The sequence below is a fragment of the Taudactylus pleione genome, unplaced genomic scaffold, assembly GCF_031769625.1.
Source record: "Taudactylus pleione unplaced genomic scaffold, aTauple2 ptg001781l, whole genome shotgun sequence".
In the NCBI taxonomy this organism is placed as follows: domain Eukaryota; kingdom Metazoa; phylum Chordata; class Amphibia; order Anura; family Myobatrachidae; genus Taudactylus; species Taudactylus pleione.
Window position 1 is genome coordinate 1,176,978 of NW_028286178.1, and position 17,224 is coordinate 1,194,201.

At 45.4% G+C, this 17,224-nt stretch overlaps 1 protein-coding gene across 1 annotated transcript in view; it reads right to left on the reverse strand.

The window, feature by feature from the left end:
* LOC148436381 (uncharacterized) overlaps positions 1-17,224 on the reverse strand; it is a 381,341-nt gene that overhangs the window by 154,712 nt on the left and 209,405 nt on the right. The gene's annotated exons all lie outside the window — the stretch shown is intronic.

Sequence of the window (17,224 nt, forward strand, 5' to 3'; positions counted from 1 at the left end):
GTGATGTTCCTATCTTCTAATTTCATATGAGGAGACCACACGAGATGCTCCTCCAAAGTATTCCTTGTATTGTGTCCATCTAGTAGAAATAAAATAGTTAACCAAGAATACCACAACAAAGGCATCACTAATCAATATTTATCTCACCCCTATTCCCATAGGTTTTTGCTTCGTACAACCTAATGCAGAACACTTTGGGCTGGTACCGCTCACACTAATAAATATAATACAGGAGAAGAAAGGAGACAAGGGGAGCTTTGCTGAGTGATGCACTATAGAACATATATTTTACTTTACCACATTTACATTGTATTGGTACTTGCATTAAAATGAATTCAGAACATGTTCCCACATAGCATAATATATGTATTTTGGAAATCATTATTTAATCCATTTGTCCTACTAATGCAGAGACATAAAAACAGCTAAAATAAAATAATTTGTGGAAAAGTTGGGTTAGTAATTAGTGATCAAACATTGCCGTTATGTTAAAGCTCTAAAATATCGTTTACCACTTGCGATAATTAATATGAACGTGTAACATTCTCAATAAATGTAGTTATTTTGGTTGAACTATTCACGCTAGGTAATACACATTATTATTGGCAGCAGGCTGATATGTAATAAGCCAGTCACTGTGACACGTTATTATGTGCGGCAGGCTGATATGTAATAAGCCAGTCACTGTGACACGTTATTATGTGCAGCAGGTCGATATGTAATAAGCCAGTCACTGTGACATGTTATTATGTGCAGCAGGCTGATATGTAATAAGCCAGTCACTGTGACACATTATTATGTGCAGCAGGCTGATATGTAATAAGCCAGTCACTGTGACACGTTATTATGTGCAGCAGGTCGATATGTAATAAGCCAGTCACTGTGACACGTTATTATGTGCAGGAGGCTGATATGTAATAAGCCAGTCACTGTGACACGTTATTATGTGCAGCAGGCTGATACGTAATAAGCCAGTCACTGTGACACGTTATTATGTGCGGCAGGCTGATATGTAATAAGCCAGTCACTGTGATATGTTATTATGTGCGGCAGGCTGATATGTAATAAGCCAGTCACTGTGACACGTTATTATGTGCAGCAGGCTGATATGTAATAAGCCAGTCACTGTGACACGTTATCATGTGCAGCAGGCTGATATGTAATAAGCCAGTCACTGTGACACGTTATTATGTGCAGCAGGCTGATATGTAATAAGCCAGTCACTGTGACACGTTATTATGTGCAGCAGGCTGATGTGTAATAAGCCAGTCACTGTGACACGTTATTATGTGCAGCAGGCTGATATGTAATAAGCCAGTCACTGTGACACGTTATTATGTGCAGCAGGCTGATATGTAATAAGCCAGTCACTGTGACACGTTATTATGTGCGGCAGGCTGATACATAATAAACCAGTCACTGTGACACGTTATTATGTGCGGCAGGCTGATATGTAATAAGCCAGTCACTGTGACACGTTATTATGTGCGGCAGGCTGATATGTAATAAGCCAGTCACTGTGACACGTTATTATGTGCAGCAGGCTGATGTGTAATAAGCCAGTCACTGTGACACGTTATTATGTGCAGCAGGCTGATGTGTAATAAGCCAGTCACTGTGACACGTTATTATGTGCAGCAGGCCGATATATAATAAGCCAGTCACTGTGACACGTTATTATGTGCAGCAGGCTGATATGTAATAAGCCAGTCACTGTGACACGTTATTATGTGCAGCAGGCTGATATGTAATAAGCCAGTCACTGTGACACGTTATGTGCAGCAGGCTGATATGTAATAAGCCAGTCACTGTGACACGTTATTATGAGCAGCAGGCTATGTAATAAGCCAGTCACTGTGACACGTTATTATGTGCAGCAGGCTGATCTGTAATAAGCCAGTCACTGTGACACGTTATTATGTGCAGCAGGCCGATATGTAATAAGCCAGTCACTGTGACACGTAATTATGAGCAGCAGGCTGATATGTAATAAGCCAGTCACTGGGACACGTTATCATGAGTGGCAGGCTGATATGAAAAAAGCCAATCACTGTGACACGTTATGTGCAGCAGGCTGATATGTAATAACCCAGTCACTGTGACACGTTATATGCAGCAGGCTGATATGTAATAAGCCAGTCACTGTGACACGTTATTATGTGCAGCAGGCTGATATGTAATAAGCCAGTCACTGTGACACGTTATTATGTGCAGCAGGCTGATATGTAATAAGCCAGTCACTGTGATATGTTATGTTCGGCAGGCTGATATGTAATAAGCCAGTCACTGTGACACGTTATTATGTGCAGCAGGCTGATATGTAATAAGCCAGTCACTGTGACACGTTATTATGTGCAGCAGGCTGATATGTAATAAGCCAGTCACTGTGACACGATATGTGCAGCAGGCTGATATGTAATAAGCCAGTCACTGTGACACGTTATTATGAGCAGCAAGCTATGTAATAAGCCAGTCACTGTGACACGTTATTATGTGCAGCAGGCTGATCTGTAATAAGCCAGTCACTGTGACACGTTATTATGTGCAGCAGGCCGATATGTAATAAGCCAGTCACTATGACACGTAATTATGAGCAGCAGGCTGATATGTAATAAGCCAGTCACTGGGACACGTTATCATGAGTGGCAGGCTGATATGTAATAAGCCAATCACTGTGACACGTTATGTGCAGCAGGCTGATATGTAATAACCGAGTCACTGTGACACGTTATATGCAGCAGGCTGATATGTAATAAGCCAGTCACTGTGACACGTTATTATGTGCAGCAGGCTGATATGTAATAAGCCAGTCACTGTGACACGTTATTATGTGCAGCAGGCTGATATGTAATAAGCCAGTCACTGTGATATGTTATTATGTGCGGCAGGCTGATATGTAATAAGCCAGTCACTGTGACACGTTATTATGTGCAGCAGGCTGATGTGTAATAAGCCAGTCACTGTGACACGTTATTATGTGCAGCAGGCTGATATGTAATAAGCCAGTCACTGTGACACGTTATTATGTGCAGCAGGCTGATGTGTAATAAGCCAGTCACTGTGACACGTTATTATGTGCAGCAGGCCGATATGTAATAAGCCAGTCACTGTGACACGTTATTATGTGCAGCAGGCCGATATGTAATAAGCCAGTCACTGTGACACGTCATTATGTGCAGCAGGCTGATATGTAATAAGCCAGTCACTGTGACACGTTATTATGTGCAGCAGGCTGATATGTAATAAGCCAGTCACTGTGACACGTTATGTGCAGCAGGCTGATATGTAATAAGCCAGTCACTGTGACACGTTATTATGAGCAGCAGGCTATGTAATAAGCCAGTCACTGTGACACGTTATTATGTGCAGCAGGCTGATCTGTAATAAGCCAGTCACTGTGACACGTTATTATGTGCAGCAGGCCGATATGTAGTAAGCCAGTCACTGTGACACGTAATTATGAGCAGCAGGCTGATATGTAATAAGCCAGTCACTGGGACACGTTATCATGAGTGGCAGGCTGATATGTAATAAGCCAATCACTGTGACACGTTATGTGCAGCAGGCTGATATGTAATAACCCAGTCACTGTGACACATTATATGCAGCATGCTGATATGTAATAAGCCAGTCACTGTGACACGTTATTATGTGCAGCAGGCTGATATGTAATAAGCCAGTCACTGTGACACGTTATTATGTGCAGCAGGCTGATATGTAATAAGCCAGTCACTGTGATATGTTATTATGTGCGGCAGGCTGATATGTAATAAGCCAGTCACTGTGACACGTTATTATGTGCAGCAGGCTGATATGTAATAAGCCAGTCACTGTGACACGTTATTATGTGCAGCAGGCTGATATGTAATAAGCCAGTCACTGTGACACGATATGTGCAGCAGGCTGATATGTAATAAGCCAGTCACTGTGACATGTTATTATGAGCAGCAGGCTATGTAATAAGCCAGTCACTGTGACACGTTATTATGTGCAGCAGGCTGATATGTAATAAGCCAGTCACTGTGACACGTTATTATGAGCAGCAGGCTATGTAATAAGCCAGTCACTGTGACACGTTATTATGTGCAGCAGGCTGATCTGTAATAAGCCAGTCACTGTGACACGTTATTATGTGCAGCAGGCCGATATGTAATAAGCCAATCACTGTGACACGTAATTATGAGCAGCAGGCTGATATGTAATAAGCCAGTCACTGGGACACGTTATCATGAGTGGCAGGCTGATATGTAATAAGCCAATCACTGTGACACGTTATGTGCAGCAGGCTGATATGTAATAACCCAGTCACTGTGACACGTTATATGCAGCAGGCTGATATGTAATAAGCCAGTCACTGTGACACGTTATTATGTGCAGCAGGCTGATAAGTAATAAGCTAGTCACTGTGACACGTTATTATGTGCAGCAGGCTGATATGTAATAAGCCAGTCACTGTGATATGTTATTATGTGCGGCAGGCTGATATGTAATAAGCCAGTCACTGTGACACGTTATTATGTGCAGCAGGCTGATATGTAATAAGCCAGTCACTGTGACACGTTATTATGTGCAGCAGGCTGATATGTAATAAGCCAGTCACTGTGACACGATATGTGCAGCAGGCTGATATGTAATAAGCCAGTCACTGTGACACGTTATTATGAGCAGCAGGCTATGTAATAAGCCAGTCACTGTGACACGTTATTATGTGCAGCAGGCTGATATGTAATAAGCCAGTCACTGTGACACGTTATTATGAGCAGCAGGCTATGTAATAAGCCAGTCACTGTGACACGTTATTATGTGCAGCAGGCTGATATGTAATAAGCCAGTCACTGTGACACGTTATTATGTGCAGCAGGCCGATATGTAATAAGCCAGTCACTGTGACACGTAATTATGAGCAGCAGGCTGATATGTAATAAGCCAGTCACTGGGACACGTTATCATGAGTGGCAGGCTGATATGTAATAAGACAATCACTGTGACACGTTATGTGCAGCAGGCTGATATGTAATAACCCAGTCACTGTGATACGTTATATGCAGCAGGCTGATATGTAATAAGCCAGTCACTGTGACACGTTATTATGTGCAGCAGGCTGATATGTAATAAGCCAGTCACTGTGACACGTTATTATGTGCAGCAGGCTGATATGTAATAAGCCAGTCACTGTGATATGTTATTATGTGCGGCAGGCTGATATGTAATAAGCCAGTCACTGTGACACGTTATTATGTGTAGCAGGCTGATGTGTAATAAGCCAGTCACTGTGACACGTTATTATGTGCAGCAGGCTGATATGTAATAAGCCAGTCACTGTGACACGTTATTATGTGCAGCAGGCTGATATGTAATAAGCCAGTCACTGTGACACGTTATTATGTGCAGCAGGCTGATACGTAATAAGCCAGTCACTGTGACACGTTATTATGTGCAGCAGGCTGATATGTAATAAGCCAGTCACTGTGATATGTTATTATGTGCGGCAGGCTGATATGTAATAAGCCAGTCACTGTGACACGTTATTATGTGCAGCAGGCTGATGTGTAATAAGCCAGTCACTGTGACACGTTATTATGTGCAGCAGGCTGATGTGTAATAAGCCAGTCACTGTGACACGTTATTATGTGCAGCAGGCTGATGTGTAATAAGCCAGTCACTGTGACACGTTATGTGCAGCAGGCTGATATGTAATAAGCCAGTCATTGTGACACGTTATTATGAGCAGCAGGCTATGTAATAAGCCAGTCACTGTGACACGTTATTATGTGGAGCAGGCTGATCTGTAATAAGCCAGTCACTGTGACACGTTATTATGTGCAGCAGGCCGATATGTAATAAGCCAGTCACTGTGACACGTAATTATGAGCAGCAGGCTGATATGTAATAAGCCAGTCACTGGGACACGTTATCATGAGTGGCAGGCTGATATGTAATAAGCCAATCACTGTGACACGTTATGTGCAGCAGGCTGATATGTAATAACCCAGTCACTGTGACACGTTATATGCAGCAGGCTGATATGTAATAAGCCAGTCACTGTGACACGTTATTATGTGCAGCAGGCTGATATGTAATAAGCCAGTCACTGTGACACGTTATTATGTGCAGCACATGACTGGGGAGGTGAGGGGATCTGGGAGTGTCACAGTGACATCACTTATATACATAGTAATAATACAGGGACATGACTAGTGAGGTGAGGGGATCTGGGAGTGTCACAGTGACATCACTAATATCTATAGTAATAATACAGGGACATGACTGGGGAGATGAGGGGATCTGGGAGTGTCACAGTGACATCACTTATATCTATAGTAATAATACAGGGACATGACTGGGGAAGTGAGGGGATCTGGGAGTGTCACAGTGACATCACTTATATCTATAGTAATAATACAGGGACATGACTAGTGAGGTGAGGGGATCTGGGAGTGTCACAGTGACATCACTTATATCTATAGTAATAATACAGGGACATGACTGGGAGATGAGGGGATCTGGGAGTGTCACAGTGACATTACTTATATCTATAGTAATAATACAGGGACATGACTGGGGAAGTGAGGGGATCTGGGAGTGTCACAGTGACATCACTTATATCTATAGTAATAATACAGGGACATGACTAGTGAGGTGAGGGGATCTGGGAGTGTCACAGTGACATCACTTATATCTATAGTAATAATACAGGGACATGACTGGGAGATGAGGGGATCTGGGAGTGTCACAGTGACATTACTTATATCTATAGTAATAATACAAAGACATGACTGGGGAGGTGTGGGGATCTGGGAGTGTCACAGTGATATCACTTATATCTACAGTAATAATACAGGGACATGATTGGGGAGGTGAGAGGATCTGGGAGTGTCACAGTAACATCACTGATGTCTATAGTACTAATACAGGGACATGACGGGAGGTGAGGTGATCTGGGAGTGTCACAGTGACATCACTTATATCTATAGTAATAATACAGGGACATGACTGGGGAGGTGGGGGGATCTGGGAGCATCACAGTGACATCACTTATATCTATAGCAATAATACAGGGACATAACTGGGGAGGTGAAAGGATCTGGGAGTGTCACAGTGACATCACTTATATCTTTAGTCAAAATACAGGGACATGACTGGGGAGGTGAGGGGATCTGGGAGTGTCACAGTGACATCACTTATATCTATAGTAATAATACAGGGACATGACTGGGGAGGTGAGGGGATCTGGGAGTGTCACAGTAACATCACTTATATCTATAGTAATAATACAGGGACATGACTGGGGAGGTGAGGGGATCTGGGAGTGTCACAGTGATATCACTTATATCTACAGTAATAATACAGGGACATAACTGGGGAGGTGAAAGCATCTGGGAGTGTCACAGTGACATCACTTATATCTTTAGTCAAAATACAGGGACATGACTGGGGAGGTGAGGGGATCTGGGAGTATCACAGTGACATTTTTTGTCTATAGTAATAAGCGACCAGCAAGTAGCCGGTCTCAGATATAGTATAAGTCCCACAGTCCTCACTGGAGTTGGGATTTAGTACATTGTTTGCTGTATTTTCTTTTCTTTTTGTCACTGACACAAATATGTCAGATCTGCATACAATATACTCTACAATTTCCTATATATAGGAGATTGTTACAAGACTTGATATTGTGAAATAGTCCTCTTGTATATTACGCAAAGATAACACGTGAATAAACAACCCCATATAGGTGAAGTTTAATTGACGTTTTCATTGTTGTCTCCCCAATACTCAGGATTACACAGTAGTGAAGAAGACATCCAGCGAGTGTGAGACACCCAGCAGCCATCCCCGTGTGTCAGCAGGACTGAGCAGTACCCAGAACTCCATCACGGTGCCTCCCAGCCGCTGACTGGAAAGGTGACTGCTGGGAATGGAACATTATACAGTAACACCAGGGGATGTGTCTGGGTGATGACTGGAGAGGTGACTGCTGGGAATGGGCTATTATACAGTAACACAAGGGGATGTGTCTGGGTGATGACTGGAGAGGTGACTGCTGGGAATGGGACATTATACAGTAACACCAGGGGATGTGTCTGGGTGATGACTGTATCATTGTGTGTGTCAGGTTCCTATAAGGTGTCAGGATGTCACTGTCTGTGTCTCCATACAGGAGGGGGTGTATGTAGTGGAACACAATGGTCTGTACAAGGACGTGATGATGGAGAATCACCTGCCCCTCACATCACTGGGTAAGAGGAGACTGACATTTATTGTACAGGGGAGAGCAGGTATGGGGGCCCCTATATACACACATCACCTGATAATCACTTATAGATGTGTCGTCTTACATCTGTCCTCACTACGCCACACAGTGTGACTTGCCTGGTGGCTCACTCGGGTCCCATGCTACTCTGCTAACGTTGGGCGTCTTTCATAGAGATGTGTCCTCAAATCTAACCTAAATAACAGCACACAGTGTGACTTGTCTGGTGTGAGTGAGCCACCAGGTCCTGTGCTACTAGGACACACCAGCAGACTGTGCTGATTAACGTGATATGTGACACTTGTATATCTGTTTGCATCTATGTCTGTGTATGAAGCACAGCGGAACTTGGCATGAAAAAAAGCTGCGGCCGCTACATTGTAGCACTTCATATACAGTTTCAGAGACTCAGTCGCACACAGATATACAAGTGTTGCATGTAAATTAATCTGCTGATTACATCGCATTGTGACTTAGATGCATTTTCAGCAAAAAAAAGATGCAATAAAGTCACATGGCGCTAGCAGTGTCTCATGGGACTTGGCGCTCCGTAAAGGGATTTTTGTCTCGACTGCAGCAAAGATGTGTAAGGGCACATCTATATATACAATGTACTCAGTCACTGTGTATCTCCTACAGATGGACCCAGTATCAGAAATACCCCAGAGAGATGTCCCCGTCCTCTTTATTCACAGGATTGTACAGAGGAGAATCACAGGACCCCACAGGGGCATCAGTTAGGTGGGATTTAGGGTCTCACCAATATACCTTAATATAAGTGACTGTCACTATATAATCTGCAGAGAAGCTGTGTCTGTCTTAAACACTGATATACTGTTTAGTCTCAATTAAATCAGACATTATTGTTATATGGATCATTTAGAGTGAAAATGTTGCTGATATTAAGGCAGAAGATATAGAGGGAGAACAAGAGACATGTTTGACTGATATGAAGGCAGAAGATACAGAGGGAGAAGAAGAGACGTATGTGACTGATATGAAGGCAGAAGATACAGAGGGAGAAGAAGAGACATATGTGACTGATATGAAGGCAGAAGATATAGAGGGTGAAGAAGAGACGTATGTGACTGATATGAATGCAGGAGATATAGAGGGAGAAGAAGAGACGTATGTGACTGATATGAAGGCAGAAGATATTGATGGAGAAGAAGAGATGTATGTGACTGATATGAAGGCAGAAGATATAGCTGGAGAAGAAGAGATGTATGTGAGGAGTGATGAGCAGTGTAAGGAGGAAGAATTCCCTACAGATATCAGCACAGGTGAGTTATAAACACTTATAACATATTCTCCTTGCTCAGTCACTACATCAATGTACAAGCTTATGAGGGAATTGTATCTGCACAGTGGGGCAGTCAGGTGCCATCAGCCCCTATTTTTCTCATGCTCTCCCCCCTCACATATCACTGTGTGTTACCAGCCCAGAGATCTGACCAGTCTCCTCCCTGCAGTCTCTGGTGTATCTCATACATCAGAAGCCATCAGCCCCTATTATACTCCTGCTCTCCCCCTCACATCATGTCACTGTGTGTTACCAGCCCAGAGATCTGACCAGTCTCCTCCCCACAATCTCTGGTGTATATCATACATCAGGAGCCATCAGCCCCTATTATACTTCTGCTCTCCCCCTCACATCATGTCACTGTGTGTTACCAGCCCAGAGATCTGACCAGTCTCCTCCCTGCAGTCTCTGGTGTATCTCATACATCAGAAGCCATCAGCCCCTATTATACTCCTGCTCTCCCCCTCACATCATGTCACTGTGTGTTACCAGCCCAGAGATCTGACCAGTCTCCTCCCCACAATCTCTGGTGTATATCATACATCAGGAGCCATCAGCCCCTATTATACTTCTGCTCTCCCCCTCACATCATGTCACTGTGTGTTACCAGCCCAGAGATCTGACCAGTCTCCTCCCTGCAGTCTCTGGTGTATCTCATACATCAGAAGCCATCAGCCCCTATTATACTCCTGCTCTCCCCCTCACATCATGTCACTGTGTGTTACCAGCCCAGAGATCTGACCAGTCTCCTCCCCACACTCTCTGGTGTATCTCATACATCAGGAACCATCAGCCCCTATTATACTCCTGCTCTCCCCATCACATCATGTCACTGTGTGTTACCAGCCCAGAGATCTGACCAGTCTCCTCCCCACACTCTCTGGTGTTTCTCATACATCAGGAACCATCAGCCCCTATTATACTCCTGCTCTCCCCATCACATCATGTCACTGTGTGTTACCAGCCCAGAGATCTGACCAGTCTCCTCCCTGCAGTCTCTGGTGTATCTCATACATCAGAAGCCATCAGCCTCTATTATACTCCTGCTCTCCTCCTCACATCATGTCACTGTGTGTTACCAGCCCAGAGATCTTACCAGTCTTCTCCCCACACTCTCTGGTGTATCTCATACATCAGGAGCCATCAGCCCCTATTTTACTCCTGCTCTCCCCCCTCACATCATGTCACTGTGTGTTACCAGCCCAGACATCTGACCAGTCTTCTCCCCACACTCTCTGGTGTATCTCATACATCAGAAGCCATCAGCCTCTATTATACTCCTGATCTCCTCCTCACATCATGTCACTGTGTGTTACCAGCCCAGAGATCTGACCAGTCTTCTCCCCACACTCTCTGGTGTATCTCATACATCAGGAGCCATCAGCCCCTATTTTACTCCTGCTCTCCCCCCTCACATCATGTTACTGTGTGTTACCAGCCCAGAGATCTGATCATTCTCCTCCCTGCACTATAAAACCATATACTCCCACATCACAACAAACTCCATGTACACACACATACACAAGCTATGTGCAAGTACACACTAATTATTGCACAGTCCTTCCACCAATGCTTGTCTACAATGAATGATTCAACCTATATTAGTACTGTCTGTGTGACGCTTTGGAGAGAGGTGCTGAGTCTGAGAGAGTGTTCCAGAGTTCCAGCGATGGGGAGCAGCTCAGGCAAAGTCTTAGAGGCAGGACTGGGAGGATATAATGATTTGGGCGGAGAGGCGCCAGGTATTGGCAGAGCAAAGTAGGTGATGAGAGTGAGGAGGGAGATGTAGAAAGAGATGAAAGGGGGGATATGTATGGTGGCTTCATAGGAGATTGTGAGGAGTTTGAATGTTTTCTGATGGGGATGGGGAGCCAGTGTAGGACCTGTAGTAGAGGGAAGGCAGAAGTAGTAATTTGGAGATGTGCCAGGCAGAAGCATTGAGTACAGATTTCAGTGGAGAGAAATGAGTATTGAGGAGGCCACATAGGAGGAGGTTACATTAGCCCTGTTTAGAGATGAACAGTGAGTGGATGAGGGTGTTATGGTGCGTACACATGGTACGAACAGTCAACGATAATGATATCGCTGGCTGATCGTCCTGCACCTTCCCGATGTGCTAAATGATCGTTATTGTTCATCCAGCACACCACCAACCCACCAACGACAGGCCAGCAATCTGCGATCAATGATCGTGGGTCCTTATGTGACCTTGTCGATATCGACCAGGTTGCCAGCAAGTATGGACAATATCGTTATCGTCCATACGTGCCCGCGCATCACTAGTCGTTTGGGGGTTAGAAGGCCCCAAAAAATGCACGATATGAACGATATCGTTCATATTGTGCATTTTTATCGTACCGAGTGTTAGCACCATAAGTTACCTAGAAGGTGAGAAAGGGTCTGATCCTGGAGATATTTTGAAGGTGGAAGCGGCAAGACTGGGAGAGGGACTGAATGTGGATAATGAAGCAGAGGGCGGATATCTCGAAAACATTGGACTTGTGGGATAGAAGAGATGGTGAGGTTGTCGATGGATAATAAAATTGAGGGAGCTGAGGGGACTCCAGATGGTGGGAAGACGATCAGCTCAGTCTTATACATGTTAAGTTTAAGAGAGCGCAGAGACATCCAAGAACATTTGCTCTCAGTGTAAATTGTTCATTCTTATACATTTGTTTCCAGTAGATGGACGCACAAGCAGGAATACCTCGCAGGGAGAACTCATCATGTCACCAGATTTTAAAATAGAAGATAAGAACATCAGACAAGATTGTCTAGGAGAAACTCCAATTACCCTAAATATACAACCAGCACTTCACAGTGCAGATATATCATCTGGTCCCTCTACTCATGAGGAACGTTCTCCTGATAATTCAGATCTTGCTACACACAGTACAGCTCATATAGGTAATAGAATGTTATCTAAATCTGGTAAAAGTTCTATACGTCGGTCAGTTTCTGTTAGACATCAGAAAACTCACACAGGTGAGAGGCCATTTCCATGTTCTGAGTGTGGGAAATGTTTTATACTGAAATCACATCTTGTTACACATCAGAGACGTCACGCAGGTGAGAAGCCATTTCCATGTACTGAGTGTGGGAAATGTTTTACAGTCAAAACTGATCTTGTTACACATCAGAGAACTCACACAGGTGTGAAGTCATTTTCATGTTCTGAGTGTGGAAAATGTTTTACATATAAATTTAATCTTGTTGCCCATGAGAGAACTCATACAGGTGAGAAGCCATTTCTATGCTCTGAGTGTGGAAAATGCTTTACCCAGAAATCTGTTTGTAATAGACATCAGATGATACACACTGGTGAGAAGCCGTTTAGTTGCTCTGAGTGTGGGAAATGTTTTTCATATAAAGCAGCTCTTGTTATACATCAGAGACGTCACACAGGTGAGAAACCATTTCCATGTCCTCAGTGTTGGAAATGTTTTACGCAGAACTCTGATCTTGTTACACATCAGAGATGTCACACAGGAAGGAAACCATTTCCATGCTCTGAGTGTGGGAAATGTTTTACACGAAAAACGAACCTTGTTAGACTTCAGAGAAGTCACACAGGTGAGAAACCATATCCATGTTCTCAGTGTGGGAAATGTTTTACAAAGAAATCTGATCTTGTTACACATCAGAGATGTCACACAGGAAATAAACCATTTCCATGTACTGAGTGTGGGAAATGTTTTACACGAAAAACGAATCTTGTTAGACATCAGATGTCACACATGAGAAAAGTATTTCAATGAGCTGATACAAAACAGGGTTTTAGTAACACTCCAGTCACACAGTATTTTAAGTTCTACATCCGCAGATAATTGGGATGTGTGTCATCAATATAAAGAGAGGGGGGATGTACAACGCTAGAGATATCTCAGCAACAATAAATAATATAGGGCTTGGTAACGATGCATTAAAATATATAATATCTACTATGAATACACCCAGGGGATATATATATATATATATATATATATATATATCCCCAGTTTCCAAATATACCGTAATATGTTACATGTGATTCTCATTATACCTAAATCTAAGCTCTTCTTATTCTATATATTTGCAGAATAAGCCTACAATAGGGATTTAGGATGAATAATTTGCTTAGATATGTATATATTATATCTGCCCTTATTAGTATAATTGGGCGCGATTAAATCATGTGACTCACTAGTGGACACTATCGCACGTTATTACTAATATTATCAACGTTATAACTATACAATATATGGTAATAATGTGTTTATAATGTGACCTAGATCCCAGTAACACTGCCGCTATACAGATCACTAATCCATTATCTTACTATATAATATATGTTATTTATACCTTTTTGTGTTATATAACTTAGGAGAATCGCTATGATATATATATATATATATTTCTACTTCAGGGTCCATAGGGGGTCCACAGGGTTGACCTTGGGGTTATAGCTGGATCAGGATCCATGGGCACCACACAGTTAAGCTTTTAGCTCACAGGATGCACTTGGGTCCTCCCCTATACCCCGCCCCCGAGCCACAGGCACCTCAGTGTAAGTTGGTGCCCGGCCGGAGTCGGTCACCGCGCAGGGGGGCTGCAGGAGCAGCCCCCAGAAGCTTTTTATTTTAAGTTAGATTTTATTTATTTTAATCTCTTTTTACTACAGACGGCAGCGAAGGGCTGTCTATACAGACGCCCACGCTGCCGCTCTGATCCCCGACTGGCGCCGCGACGCAAGTACTGATCTGGGGATCGCGGCGGGAGGACAGAGTCCGTACTAGCCGGACTCTGTCTACCTCCCAGGACTGCTGCCGGAGTCGCCGGGGATTCAGGTAAGCCGCGCGTCGCTGGCTAGCGGCGGCGCGCGGAATGCCTTAAAATGCAGTCCTTTAGCCTCCGGTCCTGGGGACAGACCGGAGGCTGCTGGCAGTGGCGGCGGGCCCCCCCCATAACCCGTGGGACCACTAGACCACCAGGGATAACAGGCAAGTGGGAAACCAGCATCCCTGGGGTCATGGCCAGCCAGGGGAGGAAGCCTTCCCTATTCAGCGGCTCCTCCCCTCAGCTCAGCGCGCCTTTCAGCACGCAGTCTGGCGTCGCTGAGCTGCAGTTACACGGCCACTCCTCTGAGGTCTCTGGGGGCCATTTTCTCACAGTGGCAACACAGATCTCAGGGAGCACGCGGACCGGTCCCCCTGTGTACCTCTCCCCTGATTTAAGGACACCGTACACAGCACTATAGCCCTCCCAGACACTGAATCTGGGAGGTTGATTGTAGTGGAAAGGTGCAGTGAGTATAACTTCTCTGCATGGTATGTGACTTTTGCTAGTGCTGCCTGTCTGTGCTTATTTTCCGCTTACTGTCAGCTTATACCTGTCCCTTTACTTCTCCTACGAGTCCTACAGGTGTGTGGGGGAAGGGTGTTTCTACTGACCTCACTTATATAGATCACGTATTTGTGAGGTTCGTCACATACAGTTGTGTGCGACAGTGCCATATTGTGGGCTGTTGTTCAACACACCGGTGAGTGCGTTTACTTCTGCCCTGTTGCCAGATATATAATATATTCTGCCATGTCAGACTAGGAGGTTGAGCGCTCAGTGGCTCCGGCGTTGGCCTCCTGCGGACGCTGTTCTGCAGGAGTGAATAGGGAGGATTTGTCACAGGATGGCCTGTGTAGTCTGTGCCAGGTGGCTCCTGGCCCATCCAGACCTTCTGTGACGCAGGAACCACCGTGGGCGATGTTTTCTCAAGTGCTGGTGTTTATTGCGGATCGTCTGTCGGTCCCGACTGCTCTCCCTACTAGGGCGTTACCCCAGCTGACCATCCCCCTTTCCCCGGGTGTCCCGCAGTTATTGTGGAGTCCTCCTGGGTCTCAGTCTGTGGGTCCCTATGCGGGGTTGCCTATGTATATACAGGCTTCCCCTGTACCGCAGCAGCCTGTGGTACCTTTGCAGGCCCCTATGGCGACTCCTCCACCCTGGGTGGATGTGCTCTCCAACTCCGTGCAAAATTTGGCGGCCGCATCCTCGGCTTTTCAGTCAATGTTGCAGACTGACATGCCTTCCAGGGTTTCAAAATGCCCACTCATGGTGCGGGCGGCTCAGGTTTCGGACTCAGAGGGATCCTCAGATGATGGGGAGGTCCCTGATGACACTGACTCGGACGCCTCAGGCCAGGAAATGGATACCAAGTCGTCCATTAATGTGCGAGCACTGGTTAGGGCGGTGCGAGATATTCTTCTTATAGAGGATGAGGCACCGGTTCCTAAGTCGAAGTTTCCTAGTTTAAAAAAAACTAAGGTGGCTTCTGCGGTGTTTCCCCTGTCCGATCAGTTGGCGGATCATATGGCGATAGCTTGGCAGGCGCCCAGTAAGAGGTTCCTTCCTCAGAAGCGGTTGACTTCTAATTATCTCTTCCCTGAAGCACATTGTAAAAAATGGGAAACTCCACCGGCGGTGGATTCCCATGTCACCCGTTTAACTCGGGGCGTTACCTTACCATTACCGTCGATATCCTCGCTGAAGGACCCCACGGACAGGAAAGTTGAAACTTGCTTAAAGTCTATTTACTCCCTCTCCGGGGCGGTGGCCCGACCGTCCATGGCCATCTGGGTGGCCAAGGCCATTGAGGGGTGGGCCAATGCATTGGAAGATACCTTCCAGGACGACGCTCCGGATGTCCAGAGGGCGTTGTTGGGACAGATGAGGGATGCTGCTTCTTACATTGGGGAAGCTTCTTTAGATGCTAGTCTGCTGACTTCGAGGGTATCGGCTGCAGCGGTGTCTGCCCGCCGATCCTTATGGTTGCGGTCCTGGAGAGCGGACTCTGATTCAAAGAAAGGCCTGGAGGCCTTACCTTTCAATGGGGAATTACTATTTGGTCCGGACTTGGACAAAATAGTGGATACCCTGGCTAAATCCAAGTCGGCCTTCCTCCCTTCGGCGGCACTGCCTGCTAAGGTTCGGAGTTCGGCTTTTCGTTCCTTTTGGGTTCAGGGTAAGGCAAAAGGTCAGTCCTTCCCGAGACAGTCTGCGAGTAAGACTGCCTCTAAACCCAAGAAGCAAGCCTGGAGTGCTCGGCGCCCTTCTTCCAAGCAGGAAGATAAACCTGCGGCCTGATGGGACGGGCCTCCCTCTGGGGCACCTCAGAGTGGGAGGCCGACTTCTTCTATTTACCCAGTGCTGGCACAATACCACCACGGATGCCTGGGTTCGAGAAGCGGTCTTCCAGGGGTACGCCCTGTCTTTTCGGCACAGACCACCCCACCAGTTTTTCTGCACCAGTCCTTCTCAGGACAAGACCAAGGCGTTACAGACTCAGGAGGCTATAAAGTCCTTGCTGAAAGCAGGGGTCGTTGTTCCCGTTCCTCAATCACAACGAGGGACGGGGTATTATACGTCTCTGTTTCTGGTGCAGAAACCCAATGGTTCTCATCGCCCTATCCTCAACTTGAAGTCTCTGAACAAATTCCTCAGAGTTCCCAAGTTCAGGATGGAAACGTTACGTTCCATCATTCTGACGATGGAACCGGGGGATTACATGGTGTCCCTGGATATCCAGGGCGCCTACCTCCATGTTCCGATAGCACCTTCCCACCAGCGGTATCTGAGGTTCGCTATCCTTCAACACCACTATCAGTTCGGTCATGGCCGCACATCTTCGGAACCAGAAT